The sequence below is a fragment of the Ornithodoros turicata genome, chromosome 1, assembly GCF_037126465.1.
Source record: "Ornithodoros turicata isolate Travis chromosome 1, ASM3712646v1, whole genome shotgun sequence".
Taxonomy (NCBI): domain Eukaryota; kingdom Metazoa; phylum Arthropoda; class Arachnida; order Ixodida; family Argasidae; genus Ornithodoros; species Ornithodoros turicata.
In genome coordinates, this window is record NC_088201.1 from 181,759,336 (window position 1) to 181,781,479 (window position 22,144).

Consider the following 22,144-nt stretch of genomic DNA (forward strand, 5'->3'; position numbering starts at 1 on the left):
TCCTGCATAAAAATTCCCTAAAAAATGTGCCCGATAAGTCGGTCTACCTAACATCACGTCCACTTCGAACGCATAAAAGGGACGAGGACCTCCACAGCCTGAGCTCATGCAGGGGGGAGCTCCCTGTTGCCACCGCCTTCCCAAACACCAGTGTTAATGGCACCGAATTCTTATTCTATGATATTAACCAATGTGACCGCGCTTACATCGTACGACCTTGTTTCAATATGGATTGTAATAAAAAAAACAAAAAAAAAACAGAAAACAATGGTGACATATCCCTCTGAAACCCGCATGCAATAAACTCCAGAGTCGTTTCACGTGCTTAAATTGGGTAATTAGGACCTTAGTAACTACTAGAAACACAATTTCCTTGACTTGTGTTAAATTTTTGGCTGCAATGGTGTGTTATCATAATGCACACTGGGCTTGTATCACAAAGTAAAAAGAGTGTATAATAGAAAGCATGGCAAATCGTAATTTTTTCTCACTCAAGCAAACATTCAAAATAGTAAAATAGTGTGTTAAGTGTTCACTATGAATGAAGCACCTGGAAGCAGTTTCTAGAAACCGCGATGCATAGAAAAATGTTGCAAGCTTTGCACCGAAACCTCGTACGTTGACAGCAACCTGGGTTCCTGCACCGAGATGAGGATTAGTTTGCCACCCTATGACGCCTAAATTCGGTTTTTCACTGTTCGCGCTATGTTTCTCAAAATAATTTGAACGACAATGGGCATTCATGCCATCGCAAACCGGAGGCACGAAGCAGCAGCACGTCGTCACTTTCACTGAAAAGGTTGACTATCCGTGGTCCCACGTTCTCAAAAGCAAGGCACATAAATGTCCGAAGGACTTGTACATTGATTAATGCCATCCAAAGACACCTAAACACGTCTATCATTTACTTCTCACTCATTAGCTGTCCAGTAACACGCTCCTAACCACCGAACACAAATATAGCGGCCGCCATGACATTTTCTGCCGCTGCCGGAATACGCAGTGTACCGCCGCCGGCGCGCTAACTGGAGGCGGCGGCGGCAGCGATCCGTTGTACAGGAGCGGGTTTGGAAATACGCATCCCGGTTGGGAACCCCCCGGGTTGCTGTCCCCAGTAATTGTTAGTGAAGAACTCGTTAATTATGAAATATAGTTGGACTTCAGGAGCGCTACTGGCAATCAGTGCCGGCGTAAACGCCCTCACCCCCCCCCCCCCCCCCTCTCCCTCCTGAGCTCTCCTGAAACGGCGCTAAAAAAGACAAATTTCGGGCTGGAAGAAGCGCCTTTAGGTCGGCAGAACAGTGAGAGAGAAAAATCGAAAATACAGGGTGGGGGGCATATTTCCCACTTGCCGCAACCGGCAAGTGGGAAACCCTACCTGTACCGGCACCCTACCTGTGGGCCGGCAACCCTACCTGTACAGCGTGCAACATACACTACACAAAACTGCCAATAGTTGGAGTACACTGCGATGCCTCAAATTGAGAAGGATGATGAGGAAGGACATCGGAACCTCGTCCCAGCCCTCCCCTTCCGATTTGTTTCGGTTTCAGCCTGTCTACCAACGTCATGATGACGTTCCTCGGGTAGAGGTTTATTGCAGGCATTTGTTGCAGCCCTATAGCACCACCCTCCAAGTGAACCCCAGCAAGGTTGTAAAAAATCATTTTTTTTTAAATAAGTGAATCTGATTTGTTTAATTTACAACGAAGTTATTATTTAATTTCAATCAGATTTATACGACGGCCTGGCTATGTGGTCACTCTGGTCTCCAATCATGAAGCCTGATTACATGTTCCATCACCTCCACCACCAATGACATGACAATAACATATTGTCGTAGCTTCCTTTTCGTTTTACCCACATGCAACACTCAGCATAAGTGGCGTAGCCATTGGGGGGGGGGGGGGGGGGGGCGAGTCGAAAGCGTACCTGTGGTAGCGCATTTGTGGGAAGAAAACGATGGGGACATCCTCCTCCCCCATGTAAAGTCTGCATATAACTCCTCCCGAAATATTTTTTTCTGGTTACGCTGCTGCTCAGCACAGACTCAGAAGGAGCAATACCGTGCTTCCACGCACAGGTCCGGAACAACAACAACTATATTGGGAAACGGTTCGGAATTTACTTCAATCCAATACAGTCATTTGAAAGTTTTAGTCCAATGTTTTGTAGGCGGCAGCGTTGTAACAATGAAATAATAGACAGGGCGTTGCTGAAATAACTAGTATGCAAATATTTGTGATTCTGCGCCACGTTTTGGAACACCCTTCTGAATTTCGAATGTTTCTTGTTCAGGCGCGAAATTATTGGGATGCTGATCTAAACGACGTCAAAACGAACATCAGTGATTTAAGTTGCGAATAAAATGAGTTCTTTACATCAAAATGATATAAATCATTCCATCCTGGCCTCGCTCGAGAAAGAAGAAAACAGGGACCTGTCTAGACACGTGTATCTAGAATGGCGCCTCTATCAGCCGCCGGCTCTAAAGCGAAACGCACCGCCTCCAAAATAATGTCGCCACCGGCGCGCGTACGCTAACGATCTCTGATTGGCTGCGCAATATATGTATAAATATTTGGATGCTCATTGGTCTAAAAAACGGGCGTCAGTTTCCTTTGCGCTGATTGGGCGAGAGTCATTTGACTGAGGAGCGAGCATCCGAACGCGCGAACCGCTCAACGGAAGGAGGCGAACGGAGGAGAATCACGAACCACGTCTGTTCGGCCACGCGTGTTCTCTCGGACTGCAACCGTTGTGCACGCAGACGCTAGGGGGTAGTTTGAGGGTTTTGAATGCTTTAGATTTAGATTGTGGCGAACTGCTAATGTGAGAACGGAATGGCACATCCACCTCATCATCACAACAGCGGGAAGACGAACATGTGATGGAATCCCTGCACCTCCAAAGGACGCAGAAATCGTCAGAGAGGAAGTCTGCACTCTTTCCGACGTACTGCAGGTGAACGGTAAGACAAGTTTGATTACTTTTTTGTGACTGAAGGAAGTAATGCAGGTTTATCACGTTAAGTGCATTACGTACAACATTTACGAGTCACTCGGTACGTTAGCGGCGTTTCATTGTGAAGTGCATTGCCGTAACTTGTACGTTTCTGATATGCCGTTAATCAAATTATGTGTGGTTATGCTAGTTGCCCCTCATGCGCGTCGCAGCCGTTCATTCACTGTGATCTACGAACATTCGTGACAAATGCCTTGGTGTTCAAATACGAAATCAAGATCGATTGCCTATCATAGCAGTGATTTCCGTGCATAGTTACGGATCATCAATATATTTTTTGTTTTGTTTTAGTTCTCCCGCAGCCATCGGCAACAACGACGCACATAGCCCAGCATTGGCTTTTGAACTACCCTTCGATGCCGAAGTACCTAAAGCTCCAGTGAAGCCTGTTACAAGACGTAAAAAGATATGTACTGTAGCTTTTTCGAGGCAGTTTCCGAGGACAAATAAAGTTGATTTGTCATACAGCATCGCTTTTTGATTGTCTGCTTTGGGACAGCATGATCGTTGCTCTACAGCAAGACAGCAAGCGCCGAAGACAAACGGACGAGGCTGGGGGGATAAGGGGGACGAGAGGAGAGACGAAAAACCCGAGGAGAGAAGGAAAAGGAGGTTGGGAAAGGAGGTCGGTCTGCGCATGCGCACTGGGCCCCAGCTTTTTTCCCGCGCTGGCCAGCGGAGACGCTGTGAGTGGCTCCTGGGGATCACGTGGTTTGGGCGCCCGCCATTTTCCCTGGACCATTGCGTAAACGGCAGCTTCCGGCGGATGCCTCTATCACGCCATCTCGCCCGCTGGTTCTGTACTCTGAGCGCAGCTTCTCGTACCGCCAGTATGTGCCGCTGACGCTACTCTTCGCATTGTGAGCCTCGACGTCGCCGCTGTGACAGGTTTGGGAGTGATCGGAGTGTGCACATGTCGTCGGGGGCAATATGAATCGTGCTTCGTTCAGTTAACAGGTAAGGTGTAAGGATTTGTCATTCTGTCTATGATGAAAATGGGCTGTAGTCTGCTTCCACAAGTTTGTGGCAAGCGTGATAACGGCATCCTGTTTTGGCGACATCAGATCTAGGAGGTGCCCTGCATAGTTTCGTTTTAGTTTGTTTGTCGTGCTTCACAGAAATCGAGAAATGCCAACGGGTGCGGATCGAAGGGATGAGTTCCGGATATCCCTTTTCATCCCCCACAATTTGTGTCACCGCAGTGTACTCCAACTATTGGCAGTTTTGTGCAGTGCAGAGGCGGAGAGTTTTCATTTTCCCGGACGGGGCAAGGGCGCACCGCGAAATAAGTACTCTGGCCGGGGGGGGGGGGGGGGGGATATGTTTATTAAGAAAAAAAAAGAAAGGAAAGGTAAGCCAGATGGATGTCGGCTTGTTATTCCAAAAAAGTGAAAGGGGGAAGTCTAAAAAGGCAAAGAAAATAAGAAAACAAAAAGAAGGAAAGAAACCGAAAGAGAAATGAAGAACACAAAACTAGCTCAAGAAGCTCAACAAGCTCAAGAATCACACACTCTGGCGGGATCCTATGATGTATGCAGAACTGGTATAGAAATACGAGTAAGGAAGAACAGAAAAAGCAAAACAAAAGAAAAAAACAGAGAGAACGTAAACAGTGAACATGTGCACAACTGAAGGCATTACGCCTTTGAAAACTGAGTGCAAAAAGAACAAAACGTATTGAATCCTCCGTGTTTGACCCGAAATGCGCGCAATATGGTCAATGAAATAGAGCAGCACCAGCTCCGGTGGCGCAGCGGTAACGCGTGCGCTTGGAGACTGGGAGGTCCGCGGTTCGAATCCGCGGGCCGGCTGTGCCGTCTGGGGTTTTTCCTGGGTTTTCCTCAGATGTGTAATAGGCGTATGCCGGCACAGTTCCCCTGAAGTCGGCCCATGGACGCAGCTATCCTTCCCCCGAGCGGATTCCGCTCGGTCTTCCACTTCAACCTTTCCTCTCCTCCTCTCCACCACCTTTCCCTTCCCGAGAAACATGCCGCCTAATCAGGCAGGCAGACCTCTCGGGTTCCTCCCAACGACACTCCTCCTCCTCCTCCCTCCTCGAAATGGAGCAGCGGGAGTTGAACCCGCTCCCAAAGAATATGCGTTACCGTTACACCTCACTGGCAGCTGCTGGTACCTTTTTGACTGCTTCGTTTCATTGATCTGATTGCTTTGGGCGAAATTCAGGGTACGTGTTGTGTCATCCTCTGTGTTTCTTCGCCTCACCTTCTACTGTGATAATGAGTATGGTGGGCGGATACATATTTTACAAATTGCAAGATGCATTTCTGGGTTGGTGCCCCTTCGCTCTTTTGACCCGGGCGCGCCGAGCCCCAAAGTTTGGTGTCAGTCTCTTAGCGGGACTTCCCGGGGGAGGCGGCGCCCCCCCTAGTTCATGTTCCGGGGGGGCAAGGCCCCCCCCCCCCCCCCGCAGTCGGCGCCTATGGTGCAGTGTATGTTGCACGCTCTACAAGTGGGGTTTGCCGGCAGAGTTTTCGTCTCCGAGGGGAAGGGGGGGGGGCACGTGGGAAATATGCCCCTCTTCCCCCCGTGTTCTCGATCTTTATTCTACTCTCTCACTCTTCTGCGACCTAAAGTCGCTTCTGCTTGCCCTGAAGTGCGTCTATTTTAGCGCCCCTTCAGGCAGACTCACGAGAGGGGGACGTGGGGTGGGGGGGAGGCGTAGACGCAGGCACTGGTTGCCGGCAGCGCACCCAACGTCAAACATATTTCATAATGAACAAGTTATTCACTCAAATTTACTGGGGACAACATCCCGGGAGGTTTCCAACCGGGATCATAGGGTGTCAAGCTAACAAGATGATGTCACCATTTTTTCTTTTCTTTGTGTGTGTGATTACAAAATCCATATTGAAACAAGTTTGTACGTTGTAAGTGTGGTCACACTGCAAAAAAAAAAACAACTTTATCGATCACACTGCATGCGTCAGTTAATATCGTAGATTAAGAATTTGGGGGGCATTAAACAGGTGTGTGGGAGGAAGGTGGTAGCAAAAGCGGTGCTCCCACCACATGTGCTCAGGCTGTGGAGGTCCTCGCCCCCTTGCATGCATTCAAAGTGGACGTGGTGTCAGGTATTCTGACTTATCGCGCACATATTTTATGGAATTTCTATGTACTAATTTTCCGTTCTGGAGTCAATGTTGTATTTATGGTATCATTATGTATTATTTTATGGAACTCACGGTCGCAATCATCGGAGGGTGCACATGCCTCCTGTTATCGAGTTGGCATCGATACAACACACTACGGAAAAATTATCCATGCGTCACTGTTTTATCGGCTTATATGCACATCTGACGGATGACAATACCCGATTGTCGTCATAGGGTTAAGTACGCGTGCGATAACGGCAGCGCTCTCTTATCGAAACAATATGTCAATGTTTTTTCTTTCATGATGCCGTGCGAGTGGGGTGGGCTATGACGACATTCGAGCAACTGGTGACGAGATATGGAAACCTCGGAAAAACCACGACGCGTTCCTATAGAACAAACCATTTTCCCGTGCACGGGAGCCCCGTGAACTGGTCATAAGGAACATTACCAAAGAGACTCGACAAGAAAATGGTGTTGCTGTTAGACAGAGACCACTTCCATTCGTGCGCGTATATAGTGCTTGGTCGGATTGGCCGGCCACAAGGTGGCCAAAACTAGGGCGCCGAGAATAGAGGGAGCTAGTATTGAGGCATCCTAGTCAAAGCGTGCTGTCAGAGAGCTCCCACACCTCGTGCGTCGCACGTAAGTATGATTTTGGCTGTAGGCATTATCACGGCTGTGAGACGACCTCAGCCACCCTACGTCATTGATTACGTCACCCCGCCGTGCAAAGCATGCTTGTGGGCATTATCAGAAGAGGTCGTGCGTTCTCGGGCATCTTCACTTCGAACAGTGATGACGTTACTCTGGTTGGTTTCAGCTGGAATGACCCCGGTCACCTCGCGGAAGCAGTCATTTTGACCACTAACATTTGTTAGACGACCAATATGACGTGACAGTCTCGAAACCGCACCCCTTTCGTTTGAACATATGGAAGCACCACGCAAAGTATTTCGCTTTGCGGTTCTCCTGTTACTGCTCAGTCAAATTTACAAAGAGAGAGAGAGAAAGTGAAAGCTGCCTGTGGACGGATGTCCAGACCTTCCCGCGTGGTGTTAGCAGCGACGCGAAACCTTCCTTCATTTCGTGGCTTCCTGGGTATGAACTATACGTTCGACTTCAACGATTTCACCGTGCTCACGCTGAGAAGGGACCAGTCGACCTCTCCACAAATTATCATGAACCTTTGACAAAAATCACTGGGAGAGGACGGCGCCGGAAACAGAACACAGTGCGACGAAGTTCAGTCAGACCGGTTTCACATCAGTTCAAGCAGGGGGTCTCATCGACCTCCTGGATTTTAATTATTTTTTATATTTAGAAGCTCATCGTACATGATGATCCGTAGCGGCAAAACGAATAATTTCTATCGAATTGTTTTCGTGAAAAAGAAAAAAAAAACGAGAAAATCGGGCCCTGAATTGGAGTGTTTCAGTTTTGCCGTGCTTGCACGCGTCTATCTCCTGAGGTTTAAAAGATATTTTAGTGATTTTTTTATGCTTTTGTATGCATGCAGGCCAGCAGTCCGAGCCCAAAGTTTGGCGCACAGGTGCAATGCTCTGTGCTATAAAGCATGGCGAACATTCTCTCTCGCGCGGTTTTGTTCCAACTTCGACGTGTGACTTCTCCTGCTTGCCCACATTACCATTCTTGTTTCAGTTCACTCAGCTTTTAATGCTCTTTCATTTGATATATCTATTGTGCGTATTCCTCCGACAGGTACCTGCTGAAACAGGCAAATGTTTAGGCATACTTTGAAGAAACAAGGACTTTGAGTGTCCGTTTCTCGAAAAGGCCCCTTTTGATTTCATTTATATTTATCTAGAACATGGCCCGATATTAGACCTTTCATGTGATACACAGAAATTATTCTTCGAAAGGCGCACATTGACGATTGGCGCGTTAAAACGCGGCTCTACTCTGCGTGCGTACGTGTCGGAGACGGGGTGAGGGATCACTGTCGGTGTACAACAAAAGGAACAACTTTTGTAATCGAAAGTGGTCGATGTATTTACAAGACTACGAAAGTGGAAGGAGTAGTTTGCGACAAATTATTTCACTCAGTTTATAAGAAAACGTCACTTTTCTGCATTCACTGTCCACGGTACGAGCTATGAATGTTTCCCGGCCTCCACTTTCTGACGTCTTGCTTTTCCACCCATGCGAACCTTGTGTGCCACTTTCATGCGGTATACATTTAACCATTCATTTTTGTTTTGCCTTCTAAAAAAAAGCCACGTCCTCAGCGCGTACATAGAGTAGGAAAATGGAGGCGCTTTAGGTGTTTTCGCATGCATGTTACCATTCGTTCTGACCCAAGGATGACGTCTTGCTCGGGCTCTGGTCAAGTCAGGTGTCGTGGCGTGGTGCTCGATTGTTTCACCGATCGTGTCACACACACCTTTGTCGTGGCTTGTCCTTGTGAATAGCCATGTCGCGCCCGCAAAAGGGTAATTCCATTTTAAATCGACCAAGGTCCGCAGATGACATTTTCGATTTCATATGTTGGAAACGACCTCAAGTGACGACAAGAGCAGGTTCCCGGAGCTTCCTATACGATCAACCAGTCCACAGATGGAGGGGAGGGGGGTTAGGTGGCGCAGTCTTCGCGACATGTTTTTTTCTCCCGACTTTGCAGCCTTACTGATGCTATTTCATTCGCGTCACAGCCCTCATCGCTAGCACACGTAAAGTCTGGGCACTCTATTATACCGGTACGGAGTGAAAACGATGTCCCTTTAAAGGGACGCTGCAGAAAAAATGCGAAAATCAGAATATATGACAAAAATTGCACATATTTTAGTGCTCATAGCTCCTCCACGGCAGGTCAGATATCCGTAAATGAAGTATGCTTTTAATGTACAATCTTTCCTCTATCGTTCAATATAGAGAAAACCATTCTAACCTAGTTTCATTGCCGAAAGAGATTTCTGTGAAGTTAGGTGAGAGCAGAAAATTGCCTATGTTTGGTGTAGCATACCTCAGCCGCTGCAATACTTAGTACAATAATTTTGCGGTTACTGAAAGGCCAACGTATCCCCTAAATCCGGCTGCAAAAATCTGTTGCACTATTTTTGTAGGGTGTACGCAGCGAATTTTTTTCTGTGTCCATGTTTGTCCATTGTGGCCTTGTACTCCGACTCCACTTTCCACTGGCACCCCGTCGCGCGTTTCCCCATTTCCCAGGGCCTTCGGTCTCCCTAATGTTGCACCGATTCCCGCCGCTGGCACTTATTTGTGGGCATGTCCACGTCTGCATTCTTATTTACGTGCAAACTTTTCATACGCCGTTGCGAGACGAACGCATGAGGTCTGTCTATTATGCTGCAGCGACTGAGAGTGGAGTACTGACTATACGTAGCTGAGTATATCAACAACTTTTGAAACAGTTTCGGGTGTGCGCTAAAAAACAATAATAATAAACTGTACTGGGAAGTGCTACCAAGTGGCTCATTGCTGGAGGTGCCGCCTTTATTACAACCGCAAGAAGAAGTAATAAAAGCTGTCATTAGTTTAACTTACATTACATTAACTTACGTTATGCATTAACTTACATTACATAGGTAGCATATGCATCCCCTGAGCCCCGACATTATTTGGTCAATTAGACAGGATTTGGTCAATAAGAGGAAGGTCGCATCAAGACAGACCAGGCGAACCCTTGTCGGCAGAATGCGGCACTCATTATTTTTTATTAATATGTGTCACAAATAGGTGTCACAATAATTTCCATCGCAGAAAGGTGTGGTACCTATGCAATGCAGGTTGACAGTTTTTGTTACTTCTTTTTGCGGCTGGAATGAAGACGGCACCTCCAGCAATCAGCCACTGGTAGCGCTTCCCCCCAGCACAGAATTTAATTAAAACAATTAACACCTTGTACGGTATAGACAAAGGTTGTTGATACTCAGCTACTCCAGTCAGTACTCCACTCTCAGTCTCTGCGGCATAATTGACAGACGCCATCTGTTGGTCTCCCAACGGCACATAAAAGAATTGCTCGTAATAAAGAATGCCGACGTGGATATGTCCACAAACAAGTGCCACCAGCGGGAATCAATGTAACACCATGAAGACCGAAGGCAAGTGCAATTCGAAACGCGCGATGGCGTGCCACTCGAAAGTGGAGTCTGAGTGAAAGGCCGCAACGGCGAAACCTGGGCACAGAGAAAAATTCGCTGCGTTCACCCTACTAAAATAGTGCAACATATTTTGGCAGCTGGATTTACGGGATACGTTGGCCTTTCAGTAACCGCAAAATTATTGTACTAAGTATTGCAGCGGCTGAGGTATGCCATATCAAACATAGGCAATTTTCTGGTCTCACCTAACTTTGCTGACATCTCTTTCGGCAACGAAACAAGTTAGAATGGTTTTCTATATATTGAACGATAGAGGAAAGATTTCGCATTAAAAGCATACTTCATTTACGGATAGCTGTCCTCCCGTCGACGAGCTGTGAGCGCTAAAATATGTACAGTTTTTGTCATACCTGCTGACTTTTGTATTTTTTTCTTCAGCGTCCCTTTAAAGTGACACCATTTTCACTCCGTACAGGTACACTAGAGCGCCCAGACTTTACGTGTGCTACGTATGAGGGCTGTGACGCGAATCAGTAAGGCTGGAAAGTCGCGAGAAAAAATCACGTCGCGAAGACGGCGCCACCTTACCCCCCTCTATATCTGTGGACTGGTTGATCGTATAGGAAGCTCCGGGAACCTGCTTTTGTCTTCATCTAAGGTCGTTTCCAACATATATTTTTTTCACTGAAATCAAAAAATGTCATCGTCAGACCTTAGTCAATTTAAAATGGAAATTTTTATGTCGATTTTATGTCGAATGGTCGATTTTTAAAATGACTCGCCGCTCCATCTGTTGTTACACAAGTCTTCGCTCACCAGACCAAACCTGTGCGTTTCCGTGCCAGCTGTTACCGCACATGTGAATGTGGAAATTTGTTTTTCCATTTGTTTTCCACGCTGGTATTTCGCTAGACATAGCTACTGTACAGTTTTGAGCGAATTCGAAGTACATTACGTGCGTCTTGGAAGATGGATTAGTAGTTTTCTCCCGTATGACTTTGCTCTGAACGTCTCTCATGTAGTTTTGACAAAATGTGAGAACCCGCCCACTTCCTTAGCTCTGAGGGGAAATGTACTGCTGCGACTTCAGCACCGAACACGCGAAAACCCGTCCCGTTTGATTGACCATTCCTCCATTTTTTTTTTCTTTGGTCTAATAAATATATCCCCCCCCCCCGCATAACTTAAGTATGTATAACTTAATAATGTCGTAAAATTAAGTCAAGCAAGCTTGGTAGAAATCTGCGGGAACCCTGGAAAAAGCAACTCCTGAGTCGTTATTTATTTGTACAGTATGCGTATCACCGCATACGCTGCTCGCATGAGAGGTTTTACCTTCGCTGATCATTTAGTCGTTGAAATACGACTTTACGGCAACGTAGGATTTCATCGAGATCCTTTGTGGGAAATAACGAACTCCCAGGCGTGGATTGTTTCTTCAGCAAGGCGTCCACAGTTTGCCGACGAATAGCTCAGGTAAGGTTAAGACCAGACAGCATTTTTCAAACAGCGGACGCATCGACAGGTGGCCCGCAATCCCGCGGTACCGCCAGCCGGTCTCCGACACGTACGCACGCACGCAGCGAATGGCCGCGTTTCAACGCGCTAATCTCCAGTGTAGGGCTTTTGAAGCAGAATCTTTTTATGTCAGATGAAAGGTCTAACATGGGGCCATGTCCTGGCAAAGCATAAATGAAATGAAAAGGGGGGCCTTTTTGAGAAAGGGGCACGCAAAATCCTTGTTTTTTCGAAATCTGCCAAAGCAATCGCATGTTTCAGCAGCTACCTGCAGAAGGTATACGCACGATTGGTGTTTATTTATGATTTATTTATGATCGTACATTAAGTGCCCTCGCGGGGCGTTACATGACGGGGAACAAACTCACACGTGAACATACAAGTGCATGCCAAATGTACATAAGAGCAAGAACTTGCGGTAGTAGCGGCAATGTCAAAAACAAAATCAAAAACCAAGGTATGTAGACAACTTGCTACGAAATACAGCAGCGTCAGGGACTGAGACGAGAGACTGGGGAAGGTCATTCCAAGCAGCTATAGTATGGGGGAAATAAGAATACAAAAAATAAGAAGTGCGACACGATATGGGCATTACTTTACATGAATGATCACACCGTGCTGAGATGTAATGAGCTGGGGCAACAAAGGAGGGACGGATAGAAGAGTTGCAATATAATTTATGAAAATGACAGAGACAAAAAAAAAGTTGTACGATGCGAGAGCGGGTGGCAAATGAATTGACGACTTGTGAGATGTAATGCTTGAAGGATAGGAGTGAGTAGTCAGAGAGAATAAAACGAGTTGCACGGTTTTGGACAGATACTAGGAGATTGATAAGGCTAGTTTGGTGGGGGTCCCAGATGGCCGAGGCATATTCTAGTTTGGGTCTGACTAGTGTTTCGTAAGCAAGTAATCGGACATTGGTCCGTGCCTGTTCTAGATTGCGTCGAAGATAACCAAGCTCGCGGTTAGCATAATTCACGACATTGTGTATGAGGTCAGCCCTAGAGTCACTAAATAAGCTTCGCTTCAGAGTATCGACACTGAGGTCCAAGGGTGAGCAGAAGCGCCATCTTGTTTCCGCACCACACCGTTACCATCCTCAGTTGAGGATCAAAGACGGCTAACATAATGCTCGCTGTGGGGTAGAGAAGCGTGTTGTATTGTTGTGCGATAGTCCATGTATTGTCCACTAGAACGTCTTGAGGATGTCAAGGTGAACTCAAGGCCGTCAGCTTTGATGAGCTGCTTCCAAGAGGAAGGAACATTTCACCCGCGCACGACAGATGGCGTCGTCTGCTAAAATGTGCCTGAAGTGCGCGTGACTACCGTGGCGCGGAAACAAGATGGCGCATGCTCGCTCTTGGAACTCAGTGTCGATACTCTGAAGCGAAGCTTATTTAGTGACTCTAGTCAGCCCAGGAGAGGTTAGCTGAAAAATTAAGACCCGGGTATTTGTAACAGGAAGAAGAGGGAACGAGAATGTGGTATTGGAACGTATATATCATGTGAAGGAGCATTAGAAGCTGAGCGGATTGATACCAAGTATGGTAACGAGGGATATCTAGAGCCAGAGAAATCACATGCGTCGAATTTGGAACAAAACTGCGCGAGAGAGCATGTCCGCCATTTTCTATAGCACAGAGCGCTGCACCTGTTCGCCCAAATATGCGCTCAGACTGCTGGCCTGTACGCATACTAAAGCATCACAACGTTTCACTACAATAACTTTTAAAGCTCTGGAGATATACCACACGTGCAAACACGGCAAAACTGAAACACTCGAATGCAGGGCCGGATTTTCTCCAATCTTTTTTTTTTTTTTTTTCGCGTGAAAACTATTCGGTAGAAATCGGTACGATGAGCTTCGAAGTATAAAAAAAAAATATTGAAAATCTCTGATATCGATGGGACCTCCATGCCTGAGCTGAAGTGAAACCGGCCAACATTTTTTTTTATATATATTATATCATCAGCGCGGCACCCGTGCACAATTATTTTTTTTTATTTGGTCCACATCACATAGACGTTTAACAGGGGAAAAAAAGGAAGAAAGAATCAGGGCTCTAGCTCAAAGTAGTTTTTCCTGAAAAAAATCACGAAGTTGCGGTATTTTGGTAAAACTCGGATGTTCGGTTTAAAAAATAACGTATTGCTGGTCGTCCTATAGGACGTCCATCTTGGGACCAAAGCCAAGCGCAATCACTAGATTTTACAACCTTAAATTATCTCGGGCGGCGGTTTTTCATTTTTATTTATTTTTTTTTTATTATTATATATATTTTTTTTTTTTGTTATAGCCGCGTAACAATTTTTTGAAATCCGGCACCGACAGCTTACAGCCCCGACGGAGTCCGCGCGGCCTTGAGCAAACTTTCCTACAGAACACTCTGCTTTCGCGGCATTTTCAGCATGTCTGTCGACCACGGGCGAGCCGTGTCTGACGAGAATGTGCATTTTGGAGTGTAAAAAAAAATGTAAGTCGCCAAAATTGGGCAAATTTCGGGATGCCCACAGCAGCAACCAACAGCCACTTTATTTTAAGAGGACGAATGTGGAGTTTCATTGCCAGGGGCGACCGCGATATTCTGCCCCATTGCTGATGGTGATATGGGGATGGAAATAATGAGCCCCTTCACAGTAAGGGTCGAAGTCCTATTGTGCATGCCCACAGCACGTGAACAGCAGAACAGGCAAACACGAGATAGAAAAGTGGCAGTTATGAATCATCAAAGAAGTCACGGTGTGCGTCGGGAAGAGCCGGACGTTGAGACCCAGTGAAAAGAAAAAAAAAAAGGAAGAACAGTGAGGAGGCGTCTGGCTACTAGCAGAGCGTCAAGCCGAATCCGAACCGGATCCGAAACCCGGAGAGAAGCGTTATTTTTTGCAGGAACCGAACCGAAAACGCCGCCGCGATCTTGGAGCTGAACCGGAACTGAACCGATTCATAAATTTTCGGTTACCGTTTCAAAATGGAGAGCTCGAGACTGACCGTTTGAATGCGTTAGCATTAGGAGCGTCAAAATGGAAGTGTGTGTGTGTGTGTGTGTGTGTGTGTGTGTGTGTGTGTGTGTGTGTGTGTGTGTGTGTGTGTGATGGTGAAGCCTCACCAAGACAGCAGTATAAGTGGACGTGTAAGGGGGATATAAGAGGGTAAATGTAAATGGAAGCAAATGACTTGAAATTGAAGTAGTGGAAGGTAATTAAGAGTAAGAGGGTAAGAGTACTTGAAGGTAATTAGAGGTAATTAAAACAAGAAAGTTGAGTTTAAAGGTAATGAATGTAAGTATTATGTAATTAACAGAAAGAGTAAATGAAATTAAAGAAAACCGAAGGTAACCTCAGGTCATACAGGAGGTAATTAAATGAAATTAAACGTAATAAACGTCTATTAAAGGGAAATTGAGAGAAATTATGGCAAGTAAACGGAATTGAAGTAATTGAGGGGATTCAAGACTATGTACCTAAGGTAACCTGGGGTTATCTAAGGTAATTAAAGAGTAATTTCAGGGTAATTGGAAGGAATTTAAGCTAATTAAAGGTTAATCAAATGGACGTACATATACTAATTGAAAGTGTAAAACCGGAGATGAAGCACTGACTGGACGCGGACAGCCGGAAGTCTGGTATAGACGGGGTGTGGACAACCAGAAGTCGGGTTTAGACTGGAAGTTGACAACCGGAAGTTATGATTATACCGGAAGCCCATACCCGAAAGTCAAGTATGGACCGGAAAAGATGAACGAATGAATGAATTTTATTTCCACTTTAAGTCGTGGTGGGAGCCGTGAAAAAAAAAAAAAAAGTCGCAGTATCGGCTTTTGGTTCGTAGTAACGACGAGATGGTTAGTGCTAACGCATTTCTCTCGCATTTACCGCTAAATCGCCAGTGAATTTTTTATTTCATCTTACCTACCCTAAGTACCCCAACCTGTTCCAAAAGTGACCGGTTCAGGCGGCATTCATTGCAACCCGAGTCTCCAATACAGGCGAAAATGCACAGCTGGACCGACGACAGCATCGATGGAGACAACGTCGGACAACCGCGCTCTATAGTTTCGTTTTCCTGTGAACAACCGTTTCTTCGCAGCTTTGCGGCTAGCTATAGGACATGCCAAGAGAAATAAAACTTTCGGAACTTTCCTACCGTTTATCTTAGGGCATATACCTTGTGCAATGAACCGGTTCGGAAGCGATATGTGTGTCCTTCTGGAGCTGAACTGGAACCGAACCATTATGCCTGGACCTGAACCGAAACGGAAAAAAATCGGTTTGATCCTCTGGCTACTAGTGTTTCTGAAAGCCATTGTATTAGCAAAACGCCACTCGTCCTTGAGGCCAGTTTTTTGTCTCCATTTGTCGCCATTTTTGCTGCCTTAGCAAACGTGGTTGTGTCATGTTGAACGTAGAAGTAAAATGCAAGCGACCAGGTGTATACTTGACTAGACCAACACTTCTGTGGTTACTTCGATGACGCAATTGTATTTACGGCAAATCCCTCCGATCTCGAGAACGTTGTCAGATGTGCCGAAAAATGCTCACCTGAATTAATTTTCACTACAGAGACCCCTTCTGGTAATTCCTTAAGATTCCTAGAGATAACTTTCCTTTTTAAGTCAAGTTTCTGTTTGGAGTATGTAAATCAGTAAACCAAAACCTCTCCTCCATCCCCAGAGTTGTAATCACAAATCTGTCAAAAACGGAATTCTAAAATCGGTCTTGTCCGCTGCTATGACAAGAAAATAAAAGTAAAAATAAATCCTGTGTTCAGAGGATTTCTAGCGACATACATGAGGAGCTCTTGCGTCTACTATGTGCTGGCTACGAAACGGATTCAATCAGAAAATGCTTGTTCCGTACGATCACGCGACAAGAAGCCCTACCAACCGCTGTCCTGTCATCATTCCGCTTTTTCCATGATATTTCCCACTCACTAGGACAACTGGCTGCTGCATACGGCGTACGTGTGGCATACACGATACCTAGCAAACTGTCAAATCTACCGTTTCTACGTCCCTCTACTGAAAACGGTTGCGCCCCAAACCACAAATATCCTTATGTGAATTGCTCCAAACGCGTTGTGTACTCAATACCCTTAAAATGTGGAGCCTTCTACAATGGCCAGACTAAAAAAAAGTATTAATGAGCGCTTAAGAGAGCACGAAAACATTGTTCCCTATAATTCACCAACCTCTGAACCACCCCAACGTTGAGACAACCGTTCTGATTGCCTTCCTCTCTTCAATGAGGCTATAGAGCTCTATTGCATTGCAAGGATGATACTTCTCGTACACTCTTGGAAACAGCTTTGATCGTTCACACCCCCAGGTTACATGGTAATCTGTCCATAGTTATCGCGCCTTGCCTTTATAATCTAATCAGCCCCGCATACATAGACTATTCCACTTCTTGATGCTTTGCTTCCCCTCCTTGCTTCCTTAAGCCCTTCGGTTGTAGATATGATTCCGCGTTTTCAGTTTTAATCGAAAAACACATAAAAACATACGCCGGGTAAATTTTCCCTAATTCGGTTTTCGTCAAAAAAAAAAAAAAAAAAGAAACACCGAATACGGAGGGACATTCCAGGACATGACAGAGGTAAATTGCAGCACATGGCCAGCAAGTTGTTGATGCAGATCAGAGCCTACAGAAATACGGTGGTTACGAAAAATGTCCATTTACTTTTTCGTTAGCCGTAAAACGCCACCTAAGCGAACAACGCCATATTGAATGACCGTCGTGGGGAAATTACATTGCGATTTCCATTCCCCAATAACTGTCGGGTAAACCACGTACATGCTAGGAAAAACATCGAAAAACGCCGACTGCGTGAAAGTCAATAGCATCGAAAAACATACGCCGAATATACTCGAAAATAAACACCGGAACCCTAGTTGTAGATAACGAAAACGTAAGGCATCCTTGTCGACCTCCCCCTCTGCTTTGTTTTACTTTTACTCGGCCTCGCCACTAACCGTTGAATGGATCAGATATCGGGCGTCATATTCGCTTCTTCTGACACGGCGAAGCCGTGTTCCCTTTCGCCCACCTGGTGTCTTCATGTTGTATATTTGTACCTGCTATATTAAAACCTTTATATTTTGAAACCTATGCGCTGACATTTAAACCAGCAGTGCTTCACAACGACGTCGAAAATGGCGCTAAAGCAGAGTGCTGTGCGGGAAAGTGTGCTCTAGGCCATGCGGACTCCGTCGGGGCTGTAAGCTGCCAGTACCGGATTTCAAGAGATCGTTACGTGACAATAACACACACACAAAAAAAAGAGATAGGGAGAGAGAGAGAAAAAGTCACCCCTTGAGATTATGGGAATTGATGCCTGGTAACCAGACTTGTGCCCGTTACTCGAAAAAAGTAATTGATTACCATACTCGACTTCAAATGTAATTGAGTAACGAGTAGAAAAGTAACGCGTTACTTCGGTCGTTACTCTGCATTCACGCAAATTATAACCGTCTTTGTGTGCCTCAGAAAAAAGAAAAAAAAAAGGTTCAACAGCGGAACAGCTGAAATAACAAGACAAACAAAAACACGTAGGACAAGGAGATCTGTACGCCCGGGAAGACGTTGACCCGATTGTGGAAGAGCATTGCGTGGAACTTCCCCATGACTCACTAAACTTCCAAAGCTTCAGGTACCATCACACTGGTGTAGGAAGAGATTAGGGAGAAAGACTCTGAAATTCCAGAGCGTTATTACAATGACCTCCGCTTGCTATAGTAGAACAGCCCAACAAAGGCTGATGGCACCAGGGGCTTGATTTGGGGCAGAACATCTGAAAGGTAAGCTAATCTCTGCCGGAAAAGTAATCAATTACTGAGTAATCGATTACTCAGAAAAGTAATTGATTACTCGAAAAATTACTTTGGCAGCAAAGTAACTGATTACTTTATTTTTAATTAACTGCGATTTTAGTTAACTGTGTGTCCCCAAAACTACATGATAATTTGTGGAGAGGTGGACTGGTCCCTTCTCAGCATGAGCACGGTGGAATTTTCGAAATCTAACGAATAGCTCATACGTCCACCGAACATGTTTGGCGCCGCCTGGTGGGGAACAGTGCGGAGCGGAAGTTGGGTAGATATTTTGCGAATGTACTATATTCAACTGAAGAGGAACATGACAAAAATTGTTATCGCGATCTATGATGGTCCAGCCACCGACTTCTGACGTTTGACCTAGAATGACTCATATATATCCGTTACAGATTCCCCCCCCCCCCTTTGTTTAATGCTGTGACAGCGGCACTGATGCCGTTTTCTTTATTTTTTTTTTTTTGGTGGTGGTTGTGATGGTGAAAGGACTCGGGGTTGTCTGCCTCACACAGGTGGGCAACGTCACGACTGTCGCCCTAGGGGAATGTGCGTCCTGGGCCGACTTCTAAGGGAACTGTGCCGACATCTGTCTGAAAGCGACTGAGGAAAACCCAGGAAGAACCCCAGCCGGCGCAGTCCGCACCGGGATTCCAACATTGTTGCGGGATACGTGGTCAAGCCAGGGGCGGTTCCAAGGGGGGGGGGTGCAATCGCCTCCCGAAAACGTCAGTTTATACATTGGATTTCCCTCTCCCCCTCCTCCACTACACGCTCCGACAAAGAAACCGCCCCTCCCCCAAACCGAGGGTCTGGATCCGCCCCTGGGTCAGGCGGACTTGCTGTGAGAAAAAGCGCATAACTGCTGGGTGACTAATTAGCTCTGTAATTTATTAAGTAACCTGTGGATTAGATAATTTCTTTGAAATGCGATATAGCAGAAATGGAGCTAGTCATTATCAGCGTTGAAAAAAATCAGGAATATTTTTAAAAATATCCTTTCGAGCGGGCTTTTTTTCTTGGATAGAACCGGGATATTTTCGGAGAATATAGATAAAGCCTAGAAATTTGACACAATGTAAAATCAGATATGTTTTGCTGTTCTTCTTGATTTCGGGTGAGGTCTCTTAGTTTCAGTTTATGGAACTGCCTGTCCCAGTAATATTGAATGAGTTTCCACTGTTTTCTGAAAGGTGTAGTCCCATGCACGCGTGGGTGAATGGTGTAGACGCTACACGCCTCGATTAGCTGTCGTACGTCAGTTACAATGCCTCCAAGAAGCAGAAGAAAGCCTCTCCCTCAGTAAGCAGAAGTAGAAGAAAACGACGAAAAAGTGAAATCTGGAAAGTTAAAATAAAGTCAAGTTGAAAAGTTACAAAGTTCAAAGTTAGAATTTAATGTTGCGCGTACCTGGGCTTCTGTAAACACAAAACAGTAAACTCACGTAATAAAATATACCGACAGTTTTCCGTGTGACGTTGAATTAAGATTGCCTTTCACGTCGCATCTGGCCAAATCTCTAAAAAATCCAGAAATATGTATTCATTGCATTAACCGCTTTACATATCAAGACCATCTGTGACTTTCATCTGGTTATAACGCCGCACTTGAGCGCGACACGACCACTCTGCGCTGATAGAGCATCATGGCCACATCAGGCGAGCTTGGCGTCTGATCTGACCAGATCTTGGGGTAAACGCTGATCTGGCCAGACCTGGGAAGCTTGGCGGCTGATGTGCATGAACATCCTGGGAGAAAGGCTCCTGATCTGGCCAGATCCTGGGAGCAAGTCACCTGATCTGGCCAGATCTGGCAAACTTTGCTCCGGATACAGACTGATGCCGCCAGATCCTGCCAGATCTGGGAGGGATGTGGCATTTTCGTACAGGTAAAATCCAACAAAATCCACCGGATAAAATCCATATGGATTTAATCCAACAACCTTGGCCATGGTTCAAATCCATCGCCCTTATTGAACACCCTGGGATAAGTTTCCAGCTCTCGCTATGCAAATGAACCGAAACCAGAACTACGCACTACTCGAGCGCAGAAAGAGCGACAGGCCTCACGTGACCAATCGACGTGAGAGGACCATGTTCTTTGGGGCAATGGAGCCGATTGGAGTAGGCGCTGATCTATTAGCCAAATAGACCGCTCTCCGGCCCATATGAGGCCACGACCCAAAGTATACTAGGTCGATTTCACGTCAGATCGGACACGCAGGCAGGTCCCGTCGACTTTGTGTACTTTCGTAATTTGTTTATATTTAGCAGCTTACCATATACAGGGTGTCCCACCGAAAAAGGACCAGGGGCTAAAGAAAAAACAGAGTGCTCTACACAAATGGAACCAACTGTACGTGCTTGGCAGCTGTGTGGTCTATCCAAAAATATTTTTTTCATCGCCCCTTGTCAATTAATTAGCGGTGATTAATTTTCTAAATTTTTAATTACCGGTTTTAGCTCTCAGATGTCAATGAGGAAGTTGTAGTACATGTCGAAAAAGACAACTGAAGTGGTTCGAGGTCGCTATGGCTTATGGTTTCGTTTTTTCTCGGGTTTAAAAGCTGGTTTCGCATGCCGGGCGCACCGCAAATCGCTGCCCACAATCCGGCACCCGCGCGCGACGATTCCAGCGCCCTCCGGCGTTCATTGACTTTGAGATTAGCGCTTGGAGACCATCCTTGGGCCACGTCACACAAGAGGAAGATATTTCACCTGTTTCACGGCACACCTATCAGAGCGCACTGCAATCGTCGCTCGCGGGCGCCGAATTATGGGGAGCGCTCTGTGGTGCGCGCGGCTTCTGAAACCAATTTTTACACCCAGGAAAAAACGAAACCGCAAGCCATAGCAACCTCGAACCACTTCAGTTGCGTCTTTTACGACATGTACTACAACTTCCTCATTGACATCTGAGAGCTAAAACCGATAATTAAAAACTTAGAAAATTAATTACCGCTAATTAATTGACAAGGGGCGATGAAAAAATATTTTCGAATAGACCACACAACTGCCAAGCACGTGCAGTTGGTTCCATTTGCGTAGAGCACTCCGTTTTCGCTTTAGCCCCTGGACCTTTTTCGGTGGGACACCCATTATGATATGATAAAGAGTGGTTAAACGAATGATTTCTACCGAATAGTTTTTGTGCAAATACATCGAGAAATACCGGCATTAAATTCGAGTGTTTCACTTTTGCCGTTTTTGCACGTGCATGTCTCCTGAGTATTAAAAGACATTCTTGCGAATTTTTTTATGCATCCAGGCCAGAAAGCGGGCCAGAAGGAATTTTGGTCCATTTTATGGCCAATGTACTGGTGGCCACAACGGCTACAGTATATGGCTACAGCCACAATGGCTGCAATGATGGCCGATGTAGGCCATCCAGGCCAGAAGGCAGTTTTGGGGCGCAGGTCTGGTGCCCTTTGATACAACGAATGACGAACCTGCTCTCTCGCGCAATTTTGTTCCAAATTCGACGCGTGATTGCTCTGGATGTAGATGTCCCTCGTTGCTATATTTGGCATCAGTTTACTCAGATTTCAATACTCTTTCATTTGACTTGGTTGTCG

General features: G+C 45.9%; 1 protein-coding gene and 1 long non-coding RNA gene across 2 annotated transcripts in view; both read left to right on the plus strand.

The window, feature by feature from the left end:
- The first annotated feature begins 2,723 nt into the window (after positions 1-2,723).
- On the plus strand, positions 2,724-3,494 carry LOC135373624 (uncharacterized). The gene is made up of 2 exons (XR_010416525.1): positions 2,724-2,971; positions 3,316-3,494. It is a non-coding gene; the product is annotated as an uncharacterized LOC135373624 (long non-coding RNA).
- A 317-nt stretch (positions 3,495-3,811) lies between these two features.
- The window catches only part of LOC135373627 (NFX1-type zinc finger-containing protein 1-like), a 32,810-nt gene continuing 14,477 nt past the window's right edge, over positions 3,812-22,144 (plus strand). The window contains exon 1 of the mRNA XM_064606721.1: positions 3,812-3,981. The gene's annotated coding sequence lies outside the window, so the exon portion shown is untranslated. The remainder of the gene's footprint in view (positions 3,982-22,144) is intronic.